Genomic DNA, 14,676 nt, shown 5'->3' with positions numbered 1-14,676 from the left:
GACAGAGTCGAATAGAAGTACCTCATTGAAGTGCTGGAGTGGTTTGGGCTGGGGAAGGGGTTCACCTCGTGGGTGAAACCCCTGTACAACGCCCCCAAGGTGCGCATTCGGACCAATACTACCAGTTGCACAGAGGCACCAGGCAGGGATGTCTGCTGTCCCTGCTCCTGTTCGCCCTGGAAATTGAACTCCTGGTGATCGCCCTGCGAGATGCAAGAGGTACGAAGAAGAGGGAGACCACAGAGTCTCACTCTATGTGGATGACCTGTTCCTCTAAATTTTGGACCCCCAGAATGGTCTGAAGGAAATCATGAAGCTCCTGGAAGGGGTTTGGGCCTTCTCGGACTACAAACTTAACCTGGGCAGAAGTGAAGTATTCCTGGTGAACCCAAATGCGTGAGGCACAGAGCTGGAGGGGCTACCATTCAAATTAGCCCAAAACAAATTCCGTTACCTGGGGATCGAGATAGCCCACGACTGGACATGGATCCTGAAGTGGAATCTGGCAGAAGTAAAAAAGGACTTACAGAGATGGATGCACTCCCACTTTTCTGGCAGGGAAGGTGCAGACGATCAAGATGACCTTACTGCCCAGGTTCCTCTTCCTGTTCAGATTCATACCGATCTTCATCCCCAAGGCCTATTTCCAAAGAATAGATAAAATGATTATGGAGTTTGTCTTGGGGGGGGTGGGGGAGGGAGAATCTAAGAATCCCTAAGACAACACTGCAAACGAGAAGAAACATGGGCGGCCTGGTCCTCCCAAATTGCAATACTACCACTGGGCAGCCACAACCAAGAGGGACTGGTAAGGGAACTGAGCTTGATGTGGGAGCTGGCAGATCCCATTGCGAGCTGCAGCGACCACATCTGCAGTAAGTGTTGGCTGCTCGAAGAGCTCCGGCTCAGAGTTGATGAGCTGGAGTCTGAGCTTCAAACACTGAGGCACATCCTGGAGGGGGAGACCTACCTGAACACTGTTTCAGGAGGCAGTCAAACCTGTCAGAGTAAGTAGTTTAAATCCTGCCAGTGGCCAGGGACAGCAGGGTGTGACTGCAAGTCAGGCAGGTAAAGGGAACCAGCAGTCAGGAACTCAGGAGCCTCAGCCCTTGACCCTGTCCAACAAGTACGAGGCACTTGCTCCCTGTGTGGATGGCGAACAGGGCTGCAGGAAGGATGAGTCAGCTGACCAAGGCACCATGGTTCAGCAGGCCATTCAAGGGGAGGGAGTAAATAGGCAAGTTGTAGTTGTAGGGGATTCTATTATCAGGGGGATAGATAGTTACCTTTGTGAGCAGGATAAAGAGTCCCGCATGGTATGTTGCCTGCCCAGTGCTAGGGTGCGGGACATCTCTGACCGGCTTGAAAGGATGCTGGAGAAGGAGGGGGAGGATTCAGTTGTTGTGGTCCATGTCGGTACCAACAACATAGGCAAGTCTAGGAAAGAGGACCTGTTTCGAGATTATAAAGAGCTACAAATTAAAAAACAGGTCCTCAAGGGTCATAATCTCCGGATTACTGCCCGAGCCACTTGCAAATTGGCATAGGGAGGCAAGAATAAGGGAAGTTAACACATGGCTGAAAGAGTGGTGTGGGAAAGAGGGGTTCCTTTTCATGGGACACTGGCATCAGTTTTGGGACAGGGGGGACCTATACCGTTGGGATGGTCTCCACCTGAACCAAGCTGGGACCAGTGTTCTGGCGAAAAGAGTAAACAGGGTGGTCAATAGGACTTTAAACTAGAGATTGGGGGGAAGGGAAAGTCAGGGAACCAAGAGGTGAAGTAATCAATGGGAAGCGTAGCTGCTTAGGAATACAAAAAAGCACGAAAAGATAGAACTCAGGAGAGGTTACGATATTACGTACAGGAGAGGTTACGATAGAACCCATCTCACAAAATATGACACAGTGTATGGAAAGGCTCAGTAAACCAAGGTCCACCACACTAAGAAAACAAAAAGGGACAGTCAATAGAGAATTAAAGGTGCTATATTTAAATGCGCGCAGTGTACGGAACAAGGTAGATGAGCTTGGGGCCCAGATTGTGACTGGCAGGTATGATGTGGTAGGCATCACAGAGACGTGGTTGCAGGGGGTTCAGGACTGGCATTTAAACATCCAGGGATTCACAACCTATCGAAAAGACAGAGAGGTGGGCAGAGGGGGCAGGGTTGCCTTGTTAATTAGGAACAAAATTAAATCAATAGCACTAAACGACATAGGGTCAGATGATGTGGAGCCTGTGTGGGTAGAGTTGAGGAACCACAAAGGCAAAAAAAACATAATGGGAGTTACGTACAGGCCACCTTACAATGGTCAGGACCAGGGGCACAAAATGTACCACAAAATAGAAAGAGCATGTCAGAAAGGCAAGGTCACAATGATCATGGAGGACTTCAATGTGCAGGTGGACTGGGTAAATAATGTTGCCAGTGGACCCAAAGAAAGGGAATTCATTGAATGTTTACAGGAGGGCTTTTTGGAACAGCTTGTGATGGAGCCCACGAGGGAACAGGCCATTCTGGACTTAGTGTTATGTAATGAGCCAGACTTGATAAAAGATCTGAAAATAAGGGAACACTTAGGAAGCAGTGATCATAATATGGTAGAATTCAGTCTTCAATTTGAAAGAAAGAAGGTAGAATCAGATGCAAAGGTGTTACAGTTAAATAAAGGTAACTACAGGGGCATGAGGGAGGAACTGACGAAAATCGACTGGGAGCAGAGCCTAGTGGGAAAGACAGTAGAACAGCAATGGCAGGAGTTTCTGGGAGTAATTGAGGACACAGTACAGAGGTTCATCCCAAAGAAAAGAAAGGTTATCAGAGGGGGGGATTTGGCAGCCATGGCTGACAAAGGAAGTTAGGGAATGCATCAAAGCAAAAGAGAAAGCCTATAATGTGGCAAAGAGTAGTGGGAAGCCAGAAGATTGGGAAGGCTACAAAAACAGAGGATAACAAAGAGAGAAATAAGGAAAGAGAGGATCAATTATGAAGGTAGGCTAGCCAGTAACATTAGGAATGATAGTAAAAGTTTATTTAAATACATTAAAAACAAACGGGAGGCAAAAGTAAACATTGGGCCGCTCCAAAATGACGCTGGTAATCTAGTGATGGGAGACAAGGAAAGCTGAGGAACTAAATAAGTACTTTGCGTCAGTCTTCACAGTAAAAGACATGAGTAATATCCCAACAATTCAGGAGAGTAAGGGGGCAGAGTTTAATATGGTAGCCATCACAAAGGAGAAAGTGGTAGAGAAACTAAGAGGTCTAAAAATTGATAAATCTCCGGGCCCAGATGGGCTACATCCTAGAGTTCTAAAGGAGATAGCTGAAGAAATAGTGGAGGCGTTAGTTATGAACTTTCAAAAGTCACTGGAGTCAGGGAAAGTCCCAGAGGATTGGAAAATCGCTGTTGTAACCCCCCCTGTTCATGAAGGGAACAAGGAAAAAGATGGAAAATTATAGGCCAATTAGCCTAACCTCGGTTGTTGGCAAGATTCTAGAATCCATCGTTAAGGATGAGATTTCTAAATTCTTGGAAGTGCAGGGTCGGATTAGGACAAGTCAGCATGGATTTAGTAAGGGGAGGTCGTGCCTGACAAACCTGTTAGAGTTCTTTGAAGAGATAACAAATAGGTTAGACCAAGGAGAGCCAATGGATGTTATCTATCTTGACTTCCAAAAGGCCTTTGATAAGGTGCCTCACGGGAGACTGCTGAGTAAAATAAGGGCCCATGGTATTCGAGGCAAGGTACTAACATGGATTGACGATTGGCTGTCAGGCAGAAGGCAGAGAGTTGGTATAAAAGGTTCTTTTTCAGAATGGCAACCAGTGACGAATGGTGTCCCGCAGGGTTCAGTGTTGGGGCCACAGCTGTTCTCTTTATATATTAACAATCTAGATGACGGGACTGGGGGCATTCTGGCTAAGTTTGCCGATGATACAAAGATAGGTGGAGGGGCACATAGTATTGAGGAGATGGGGAGGCTGCAGAAAGATTTAGACAGTTTAGGAGAGTGGTCCAAGAAATGGCTGATGAAATTCAAAGTGGGCAAGTGCGAGGTCGTGCACTTTGGAAAAAAGAAGAGGCATGGACTATTTTCTAAACGGTGACAAAATTCATAATGCTGAAGCGCAAAGGGACTTGGGAGTCCTAGTCCAGGATTCTCTAAAGGTAAACTTGCAGGTTGAGTCCGTAATTAAGAAAGCAAATGCAATGTTGTCATTTATCTCAAGAGGCTTGGAATATAAAAGCAGGGATGTACTTCTGAAGCTTTATAAAGCACTAGTTAGGCCCCATTTAGAATACTGTGAGCAATTTTGGGCCCCACACCTCAGGAAGGACATACTGGCACTGGAGCGGGTCCAGCGGAGATTCACACGGATGATCCCAGGAATGGTAGGCCTAACATACGATGGACGTCTGAGGATCCTGGGATTATATTCATTGGAGTTTAGGAGGTTGAGGGGAGATCTAATAGAAACTTACAAGATAATGAATGGCTTAGATAGGGTGGATGTTGGGAAGTTGTTTCCATTAACAGGGGAGACTAGGACCCGGGGGCACAGCCTTAGAATAAAAGGGAGTCACTTTAGAACAGAGATGAGGAGAAATTTCTTCAGCCAGAGAGTGGTGGGTCTGTGGAATTCATTGCCACAGAGGGCGGTGGAGGCCGGGACGTTGAGTGTCTCTAAGACAGAAGTTGATAAATTCTTGATTTCTCGAGGAATTAAGGGCTATGGAGAGAGAGCGGGTAAATGGAGTTGAAATCAACCATGATTGAATGGTGGAGTGGACTCGATGGGCCGAATGGCCTTACCTCCGCTCCTATGTCTTATGGTCTTATGGAATGGGTGATATGGAGTCCTCCTCCTGCACGGGAAAGACCCTCCGAGCCCTAGCCGCGAACGACAGTGCTCCAATCCCTGCCGGCAAAGCACACATCCAGCCCAGTGGTGGTAGGAACGTTAAAAACCTGGAACCAGATGAGACAACATTCCGGCTTAACCGAGGTGTCCACCATGGCCCGCTTTAAGAGGTAGAGACAGGATGGGGGGACGCTAGCGATTAGGGACTTCTACACGGGGGACAGACTTGCAACCTTGGTCGAGCTGACGGAGAGACTGGAACTACAGAATGGACACGAGTTCCAACATTTACAAGTCAAAAACTTTCTCCGCAAGGAGATGATGAGGTACCCTAGGGCCCCGAGAGATATAGTGTTGGAGGAGCTACTGGACGTAGACAAAAGGAAACTGGGGATTTATACGGGTGGCTTTTAGAAAGGTCGAGAGCACCACTAGACAGAGCAAGACAGAAATGGGAAGAAGAACTAAGGACGGAAGTAGGGTGAGGACTCTGGAGGACTAAGTAGGGCCAACTCCACCTCCTCCTGCGCAAGGCAGTTTAAAGTGGTGCACAGAGCACACTTAACCAGAACCCGAATGAGCAGGTTCTTCCTGAAAGTGGCGGACAAGTGTGAACGGTGCCAGGGAGGGCCGGCCAACCACGCCCATGTTCTGGGCCTGCCCCGGACTTGTTGAGTACTGGGCAGCCTTCTTCGAGGCAGTGTCCAAGATTGTGGGGGGGTCATGTGAGAGTACCTTTAAGAAATGGGCGTTTATAAATGGGTGTGTATATAAATATCTGTAGTGAGAGTAACTTTAAGAAATGGATGTTTACTACTGCAGTGATGCCAGAGAGGGGTGGAGCTGGGCTGTCTGTCAGCTTTTTACTTTTGTTTTTGAGCAGGCTGCAGGGTGTGTTTTAGTTTCGTTTTCGGTGTTGGAGCTGAAGCCAGACCAAGCAGGTGTACTGCTATTCTCTCTGCCATCAAAAGACTATCTCTTGATCATTTGGTGAATTCAGAATTATAAACGTTCTCAGTAGTGAATGTAAACCTAATGTGCTTCTGTTGAAAGGTGTTTTAAGTCTTATGGATGTTAAAAGGAAAGCTTTAAGAATTACTTAGTGTTGTAGTCTTTGGGGGTTGTATTTGAATTGATGGTTGCTAAGATGTTCACTATATGTTTTAAAAAGGTCAACTTGAGTTCATAGAATAAACATTGTTTTGCTTTTAAAAAATACTTTTCCATTTCTGCTGTACCACACCTGTAGAGTGGGCCGTGTGCTCCCCATACCACAATCTATTAAAAGTTGTGGGTCAGGGGAACTCCATGATACACTTTGGGGTTCTCTAAGCCCTAGCCCATAACAGGGGGTGAGGGTGGAGCCATGCCCGAAAGTGGCAATCTTCAGGGTATCGGACCAGCCAGAACTTCACATGGGAAGAGGGCCGATGCTCTTGCTTTTCCTTCCTTAATCGCCGTCTGGAGAATCCTGTTCGGCTGGCAATCAGCAGCACCCATAGCTGCTGACTGGCTGGCAGACTTGTCGGCATTTCTCCAGAAGATTAAGTACACCATCCGAGGGTCGGACGAGGGCTTCTACAAAGTGTGGGGGCAATTCATCAGCCTGTTCTAAGACCTGTTTGAAGCCAATAATGGATAGGAAGGGAGGGGGGGGGGGGGGGCGAGGGAACTAATTGGAACCAACAGGACCACACAAAGCAGGCAGGAACAAGGGGGGGGCAGCAAGGTAGGAACCCAAAGAAACACCAGGGGATACCCAGGTACAGATTGAAGAGGAGACCAGAGGGCTCCACACAAAGCCATGGGAACAAAAACAAGATGAATGATAGATTATAACATCTACGGCGGAGGAAAAGGGCCCAGACGGAACCCGAATAACAGAAAAGGGAAGAGGGAATAGGGTGGAGCAAAAGGTAGGTGGGGGAGGGAGGGGGAGGGGGGGGGGGGTGGGTGAAGAGAGAGAGAGAGAGAGAGTGCCTAAAAAGGAAAAAACATGTAAATTGTAAATAATAACCATTTCAATCATATCCTGGCTGGATTCTCCGCACCCCGAAGCCAAAATGGCGGCCGGCGCCGGAGCGGAGAATCCATTTCCCCGCATGGAATCGGGACCGGTGCCGGTTCCCCAATTCTCGGGGCCCCGAAAAGCGGCGTACTCTGAGTACATTTTGCCTACCTGTGGCCATTGCTGGAGGCCCGCCCCGCCGTTCTCCGCCCCCGACCGGCCGAAGTCCCGACGGCGTGGATTTAATGTGGTCCTGCCAGTCGAGATACTAGACGTGGAGGCTGCAGACTCAGTCCACGGCCACCCTGGTCGGGGGCAGGCGGATCGGAGGGCGAGAGGGCCGTATACGGGACCAGGCAATTTTTGGATTGGCGGTCCGTTCGTGCGCGCGGCCGATCGGGGGCACTATATTTAAGGTCCAGCTCCGCGGTCTGAGTCCGCCATGGAGCACGGTGCGGTCGCTGGAGGCGGTTGCTGGAGGCCTCCGCCGTGCGCATACGCGGCCTGTGACCCGGAAGTGCAGGGGCCCATATCTGCAGCAAAAGCTACTATTTTTACCATGATTCACTGCTAGCCCCCTGCAGGGCTATGAATATGTGGCTCTATCACGCCAGTTTTTCTGGAGTTAAAATCCTCCGTTTTTACGATGGCGTGGGGACAAAGTCCCCAAAACAGAAAATCCACCCCCCTGTTCAGTGCTCAAATGTAAAATCTAATAAAAATATTTATCTTAAAAGAAAGAATCACCTTCTGGCGATCTTCCCCAGTAATAGCATTCTCCCGAAGAAAATAGGGCTTACTGAGCCCAGTCTTCCACATTCGCATCTGGGCTTTTCACAGTAACTTCATTTGAAGACTACTTGTGACGATAAGCAATTTCATTTCATTTCATTTCAACACGTTGAGTCTACTGAAGAGCAGCATTTTTGAAATAGTGCTAACCTTGCTCTTTTGCGTTGAGAAGCAGCTGTAGTCTGAGTGGCCAGCAGCACCGTCTCTAGTTCTGTTTTATTCTAGGCGCCAATATTCAATGAGGAGCCCTGATAAGGTTAGTTAAAAGAAGTTTATTTCCTACTTAGCTAGGAAATGCAGGAATGAAGCAACACTCTTAAGACCCAGTCGGGACCATCCTGAGATGTCGGCTCCCTGTGAGCCAGCTTTTATCTTGGGTATTTAACAAGCCCGCTGTTGGACCTCTGCCCCGCAGCAGCAGAGCTTCTACTCCACAAGCCCCAAGGGGAGATCGATCGGGTCATCCCTGTGGGTCTCATGGGTGTTATATACAATCCCAAACAGACTGTTTTGTCCTGTGTCGTGTTGGATGTTCTGATGTATAAACGATCCAACATGGCTGGAGATGGTGTAACTCAATTTTATTAACTACTCAACTGTAACAGTACACTGCTAACTTGGGTACGTGCATTACCAGCTAATCTGTGGACCCTGTCCTATCACTATCTGGGTGAGGCACTCAGCACATGGTGAATGTCTGAGTGGCAGGCTCTGAGCTCGGTGCTCTGAGCTGGCTGCTGCTGGAATGAGCGGGAACTGTAGTGTCCCATTTTTATAGTGCGTGTGCTCTCACTGGTGATTGGCTGCAATGTTGTGTGTGTGTTGGTTGGTCCTACTGCATGGCCATCAGTGTGTGTGTGATTGCACCATGATATGCTGATCTAAATATCATGACATTCCCCCCTTTTCGTAAAGAATATGTGCCTACATGATAATAAATAAAGTGTAGTGAGTGCATCTAATCATGTGTGTGCAATATTTACAACAATATGTACATGTGGCTATACTATATACACAGGAAGGTGCCCGGTGCAGAAACTAACTGTGTTACACCAAGAACGAAACCAATGTTATTAACAAACAATAACAAAATCTTAAACAGTATGGCAGAAAGTCTGAAACAGTATGTCAGAACAAATCAGTGAGTCCAATATGAAAAGGTTCATCAATTAAGTCTCTCAGGTGGGCGACAAATTCGGGTTGATCGCCTCAAGGGTGGGTCAGGCTCTGTGGAGGTCATGGCCCGTGACGCTTGGGCGACTGGGGCCCATGATGAGGCGTCATCCCGTTGCAGGAGGACCGCCCCAATGCCGGACTGGCTGGCGTCAGTCGAGATTTTCGTCTCCCTTGCAGGATCGAAAAACGCCAGTACTGGGGCAGTGGTGAGTTTGACCTTGAGCTCCTCCCATTCATGCTGGTGGGTGGGAAGCCACTGGAATTCAGTTGTCTTCCTGACAAGGTGCCAGAGAGCTGTAGTGTGGGAAGCAAGGTTAGGGATGAACTTCTCCAGGAAGTTGACCATTCCGAAAAAACGTGGCACCGCCTTCTTGTCTGTGGGCTTCTGCATGGCCGTGATGGCTGCCACCTTGTCGGCATCCGGCCGCACCCCCAACCGGGACATGTGGTCCTCCAGGAACTTCAGCTCGGTTTGTCCAAAAGAGCATTTGGCTCGGTTAAGACGCAGGCCCTGGTCCCGTATCCGTTTAAAGATGCGCTGGAGGCGACTGATGTGCTCCTGCGGTGTGGTGGACCAAATAATGATGTCGTCTACATAAACGCGCATGCCTTCGATGCCCTCCATCATCTGTTCCATGGTGCGATGGAACACTTCAGAAGCCGAGATGATGCCAAATGGCATCCTATTGTAGCAGTATCTGCCAAAGGGAGTGTTGAAAGTGCACAGCTTCCTGCTGGACTGATCCAATTGAATCTGCCAAAAACCCTTTGAGGCATCAAGCTTGGTGAATATTTTTGCCCGAGCCATTTCGCTTGTGATTTCTTCTCGTTTGGGTATGGGGTAGTGTTCCCTCATAATGTTGTGATTCAAATCTTTTGGGTCGATACAGATCCGGAGCTCGCCGGAAGGCTTCTTGACGCACACCATGGAGCTGACCCATGGAGTTGGCTCCGTTACCCGGGAAAGTACTCCTTGGTCCTGAAGGTCCTGCAGCTGCTGCTTGAGGCGGTCCTTGAGGGGTGCTGGGACACTGCGAGGGTCGTGAACTACTGGGGTGGCATCCTGTTTAAGCCGGATTTTGTACGTGTAGGGCAGTGTGCCCATGCCCTCGAAAACATCCTGGTTGTGCGTGAGGATTGAGTTGAGCTGCGCCCTAAAGTCTGCATCTGGGAAATCGGACATGCCTGCTGGAGAGAGAGAGTGTACACGCCGAACGAGGTGGAGGATTTTGCACGCCAGTGGGCCCAGCAGAGAGTCCTTTGAGGAGCCCACGATTTTGAATGGTAGTATGGCTTTACGTGAGTTGTGTGTCACTTCGAGCTGGCACCACCCCGTGGCGGGGATGACGTTGCCATTATAGTCAACGAGTTGACAGTTGGATGGCAGAATAGGTGGTTTAACCTTCAGGGTCTGGAATGCTGTCCATGCGAGGAGATTGGCGGAGGCACCAGTGTCCAGACGGAATCTGACCTGGGATTGGTTGACCGTCAGGGTGGCACACCACTCGTCGTCCGGATCAATGCTGTGCACTGACAGCGGCTGGTGCTTTCGACTCGGGGACAGCGTGTTCTTGTTGATGACAGCAACGCGGAAGGGCTCCCTGTCCTCAGTGTCACTGGTCTGTGTGATGTTGGGATCGGACTCGGTGAACGTGGGTTGAATTGCCCGAACGTTTCTGCGAGGCTGGTTAAACGGGTACGAGTTGGCAGGCTGAGCTGCTCGACAGCAGGCAGCATAGTGGCCCAACCTGCCACAGGGTAGGCATTGTCGCGCTTTGTCAGGACATTGCTGCTTTAAATGGGCGGAGCCACAGTTGCCGCACGTCATGACGTCAGTGCGTTCGTTGCGCCACCGCGCATGCGCGGTGCAGTCTTGCATAGTGCCCGTCTGCGCATCGCGTTCCTCTGCGTCAGCGTCTCCTCTTTTGGCGCGTACAAGCACGAGAGGCCTCGGAAAGCGCACAAAATGGCCGGCCTCCTGCACGCCGCGGCCCGGGAGGTACTCGATCGTCTGGACCCGCTTCGCCTCATGGGGCCCGTGCCACGCCGTTTCGGCCACCTGGATGTGTGAGTACCGGCTGGTGGTGTTATCAAGCAGGATGCAGGTCTCGACGGCAGTCACCAGGGTGAGTTGCTTGACCCGAAGGAGCTGCTGGCGCAGGGTGTCCGACATGACTCCGAAAACTATCTGGTCGCGTATCATGGAGTCAGAGGTGGTCAAATATCCACAGGACTGCGCGAGGATGTGGAGGTGTGTTCGTCGAACTTCGGCGCACCGTCTTGTATTTGGTTTTGTCCTCGCCGTCTGCAAATGTAAGGGAGTTAAAGATGTGGATGGCGTTTTGCCCTGCCGTGGAGAGAAGAAGGGCAATTATCCTGGTGTCCGATGCATTCTCCCTGTCTGTAGCCTCGAGGAAGAGCTGGAAGCGTTGCTTGAACAGTTTCCAATTGACCCCGAGCTTGCCAGCGATTCGGAGCGGCGGCGGCGGGTTGATGTTCTCCATGGTGCAGGACGGCGGATTGGTGATGCGTTGCAGGTAGGTCTCACAGGCGCTGGTTTGCGTCCGCTTCTGGTATCATGTCGTGTTGGGTGTTCTGATGTACAAACGATCCAATACGTCTGGAGATGGTGTAACTCAATTTTATTAACTACTCAACTGTAACAGCACACTGCTAACTTGGGTACGTGCATTACCAGCTAATCTGTGGACCTTGTCCTATTACTATCTGGGTGAGGCACTCAGCACATGGTGAATGTCTGAGTGGCAGGCTCTGAGCTCGGTGCTCTGAGCTGGCTGCTGCTGGAATGAGCGGGAACTGTAGTGTCCCCTGTTTTTATAGTGCGTGTGCTCTCACTGGTGATTGGCTGCAATGTTGTGTGTGTGTTGGTTGGTCCTACTGCATGTCCATCAGTGTGTGTGTGATTGCACCATGATACGCTGATCGAAATATCATGACATCATGGTGTAGAGATTATCTTGCATAACACTTCCTCCTGGCCTGTTAGACTGGCTGTGGCGAAATCAGCAACCCACTGTCCCTCACATCAGAGGGATATTACTGGTCTATCACCATACTAAACGAAGAATGAGATTTCACTTGAGAGGGTGCAAAGGAGATTCATCCAGGATGTTGCCTGGGCTGGAGTGTTTCAGCTGTGAAGAGAGGCTGGTTCGCTGGTGTTGTCCTTCTTACAACAGAGAAGGCTCTGAAGGGGGATATGATCGAGGTGTACAAAGTTATGAAGGACATAGATAGGATAGACAGGAAGAAACTTTTCCCCTTCGTAGAGGGGTCAATAACCAGGGGACATAGATTTAAGTTAAGCGGCAGAAGATTTAGAGGGGATGTGTGGAAAGACTTTTTCAAGCAGAGGGTGGTGGGAATCTGGAAAGCACTGCCTAAAAGGGTGATAGCGGCAGGAACCCTCAAAACACCCTCAAAACAATTAAGAAACATTTAGTTGAGCACTTGAAATGCCATAGCATACCAGGGGCGGGATTCTCCCCTACCCGGCAGGGCGGAGGGTTCCGGCGTAATGGAGTGGCGGGAAACACTCCGGCGTTGGGCCGCCCCAAAGGTGCGGAAGTCTCCGCCGGCTGGCGGGAAAGGCCTTTGATGCCACACCACGCCAGCTGGCGCCGAAAGGTCTTCGCCGGGCGACGCATGCGCAGGAGCGTCAGCGGCTGCTGACGTCATGCGCAGGGGAGGGGGTCTCTTCCATAGTGAAGACCATTGGGAAGGCGGAAGAAAAAGAGCGCCATAACAGCACAGGCCCGCCCGTGGATCGGTGGGTCTCGACCGCGGGCCAGGCCACCGTAGGGGCACCCCCCGGGGCCAGATCGCCCGCACCCTCCCCCCAGGACCCCGGAGCCCGCCCGCGCCGCCTTGTCCCGCCGTTCAGAAGGTGGTTTAATTCACACCGGCTGGAGAGGGTTGACAGCGGCGGGACTTCAGCCCATCGCGGTCCGGAGAATCGCCGGGGGTGGGCCCACCGACCGGCGCGGCGTGATTCCCGCCCACTCCGACCGGCGCGGCGCGATTCCTGCCCCCGCCGAATCTCTGGTGGCGGAGAATTCGGGACACGGCGCGGGCGGGATTCACGCCAGCCCCCGGCGATTCTCCGACCCGGTGGGTGGTCGGAGAATCGCGCCCCTCGTGTTAGTGTTGGAAAATGGGATTAGAACAGATAGGTTTTTGATGTTCGACGCAGACAAAATGGGTTGAAGGGCCTCTATCTGTGCTGTAAAACTCTATGGCTATAATTCTGGCAGGAGACCAGCAGAACTCCAGGGAAATGGGTGTTTATGCCATTCCATAGGGATCCACCACTTTCACTGGAGATCTAGTAGGTAATCTGTGGAACGCCAGCCCACCCGACCCCACCATGGAATATTCAGGTTAGTCTGTGAATGGAATTGAATGATTTGCTGCTCGGTGATAAAGAAGTTAGTGTGTCCTGGCACACTTTAGCTTGGCATTTCATAACACAGCTTTTTCGACCATTTTTAATCAAGACTGTTTGACCAATTATCCTCTGTTTATAAGAGGAGGGAAGTGGGAAGAAATGAAAAGAGCGAATGCCGGTTACTTTCAAAAAACTAAATAAATTTTTTTTTTGCATTTCATTTCAGGACCGTTAAATGCAACTGAATGTGAGGACCTTAAAACTGAACCAAACAGAAATGGAAATACAAACTGCGATAGAAAGAAAAATAAATTTCTGAAGTAGGTTTACATAATCCGAGCCAATACTTTTGGCGCTGTATGATCAGAAAAAAGACCTAGATTCATAACTGAAGACTAAATTGGCATCAGAAAAGAACTGGGGCGGTGTCGGGTTGGGTGTTCCGATACACAAACGAACCAACACGGTTGTGTACAATTCTGTTTTATTATTCTGTACAATAATAACTATTAACTTCTGGCTGTGGTTCGTACTTCACCAGCTAACCTGTGGACCCAGCCTTTGCACTATCTTGGTGAGGCACTCAGCACATGGTGTATGTCTGAGTGGCACGCTGTGAGCTCTGTGCTCTGAGCCATCTCCTGGTAGAATGAGCGGGAACTGTGGTGGTCCCTGTCTTATAGTGCGTGTGCTCTCACTGGTGATTGGCTGCGATGTTGTGTGTGTGTTGGTTGGTCCAACTACCTGTCCCTCAGTGTATGTGTGTGATTGCACCATGATTTGTAAATATGGATATCATGACATCCCCCCTTTTTACAAGGATATGTGCCTACATGGTGATAAATGTTGGTGTGTACTGAGTGCATCTGAGTATGTGTGTGCAATATTTACAACATGTACATGAAGCTAAACTATATACATAGGAAGGTGTCAGGTGCAACAGAGCAACGAGGTTGTACCACTAACAAAACAAGTGCAAAAAGCAAACATCGAAAGAGAACTTCTGGAACGACAAGAAAGAAACACGTTAACAGTACTGTAAAACAATTCAGTGAGTCCAATGTGCTAACAGGCTCATAAGTCCAGTCTATCAGGTGGGCGACAAATTCGGGTTGACTGTTAGGGTGGCACACCATTCATCGCCTGGATCAATGCTGTGCACTGGCATCGGCTGGTGGGTCCGACTTGGGGACATCCGGTTCTTGTTTATTACCGCAACGTGGAAGGGTTCCCAGTCGTCGGTATCCCCGGTCTGCATATCGTCAGGGTATGACTCAGTGTATGGGGGCTGAATGGCCCGCACGTCCCTGCGAGGCTGGCGGAATTGCGGAGAGTTGGCAGGTGGAGCTGCTCGACAGCAGGCAGCGTAGTGGCCATTCCTGCCACAGCGGAGGCGTTGTCGCGCTTTGGCCGGACTTTG

General features: G+C 50.0%; 1 protein-coding gene across 1 annotated transcript in view; it reads left to right on the top strand.

Moving 5' to 3' along the window:
- The window catches only part of LOC140430766 (adhesion G-protein coupled receptor G2-like), a 168,472-nt gene that overhangs the window by 48,728 nt on the left and 105,068 nt on the right, over window positions 1-14,676 (top strand). The window contains exon 2 of the mRNA XM_072518446.1: window positions 13,483-13,576. The gene's annotated coding sequence lies outside the window, so the exon portion shown is untranslated. The remainder of the gene's footprint in view (window positions 1-13,482; window positions 13,577-14,676) is intronic.

This window comes from Scyliorhinus torazame, chromosome 10 (assembly GCF_047496885.1).
Source record: "Scyliorhinus torazame isolate Kashiwa2021f chromosome 10, sScyTor2.1, whole genome shotgun sequence".
Lineage (NCBI taxonomy): Eukaryota > Metazoa > Chordata > Chondrichthyes > Carcharhiniformes > Scyliorhinidae > Scyliorhinus > Scyliorhinus torazame.
The sequence above is the reverse complement of the archived record's forward strand: the minus strand, read 5'-3'. Positions and strand labels throughout refer to the sequence as shown.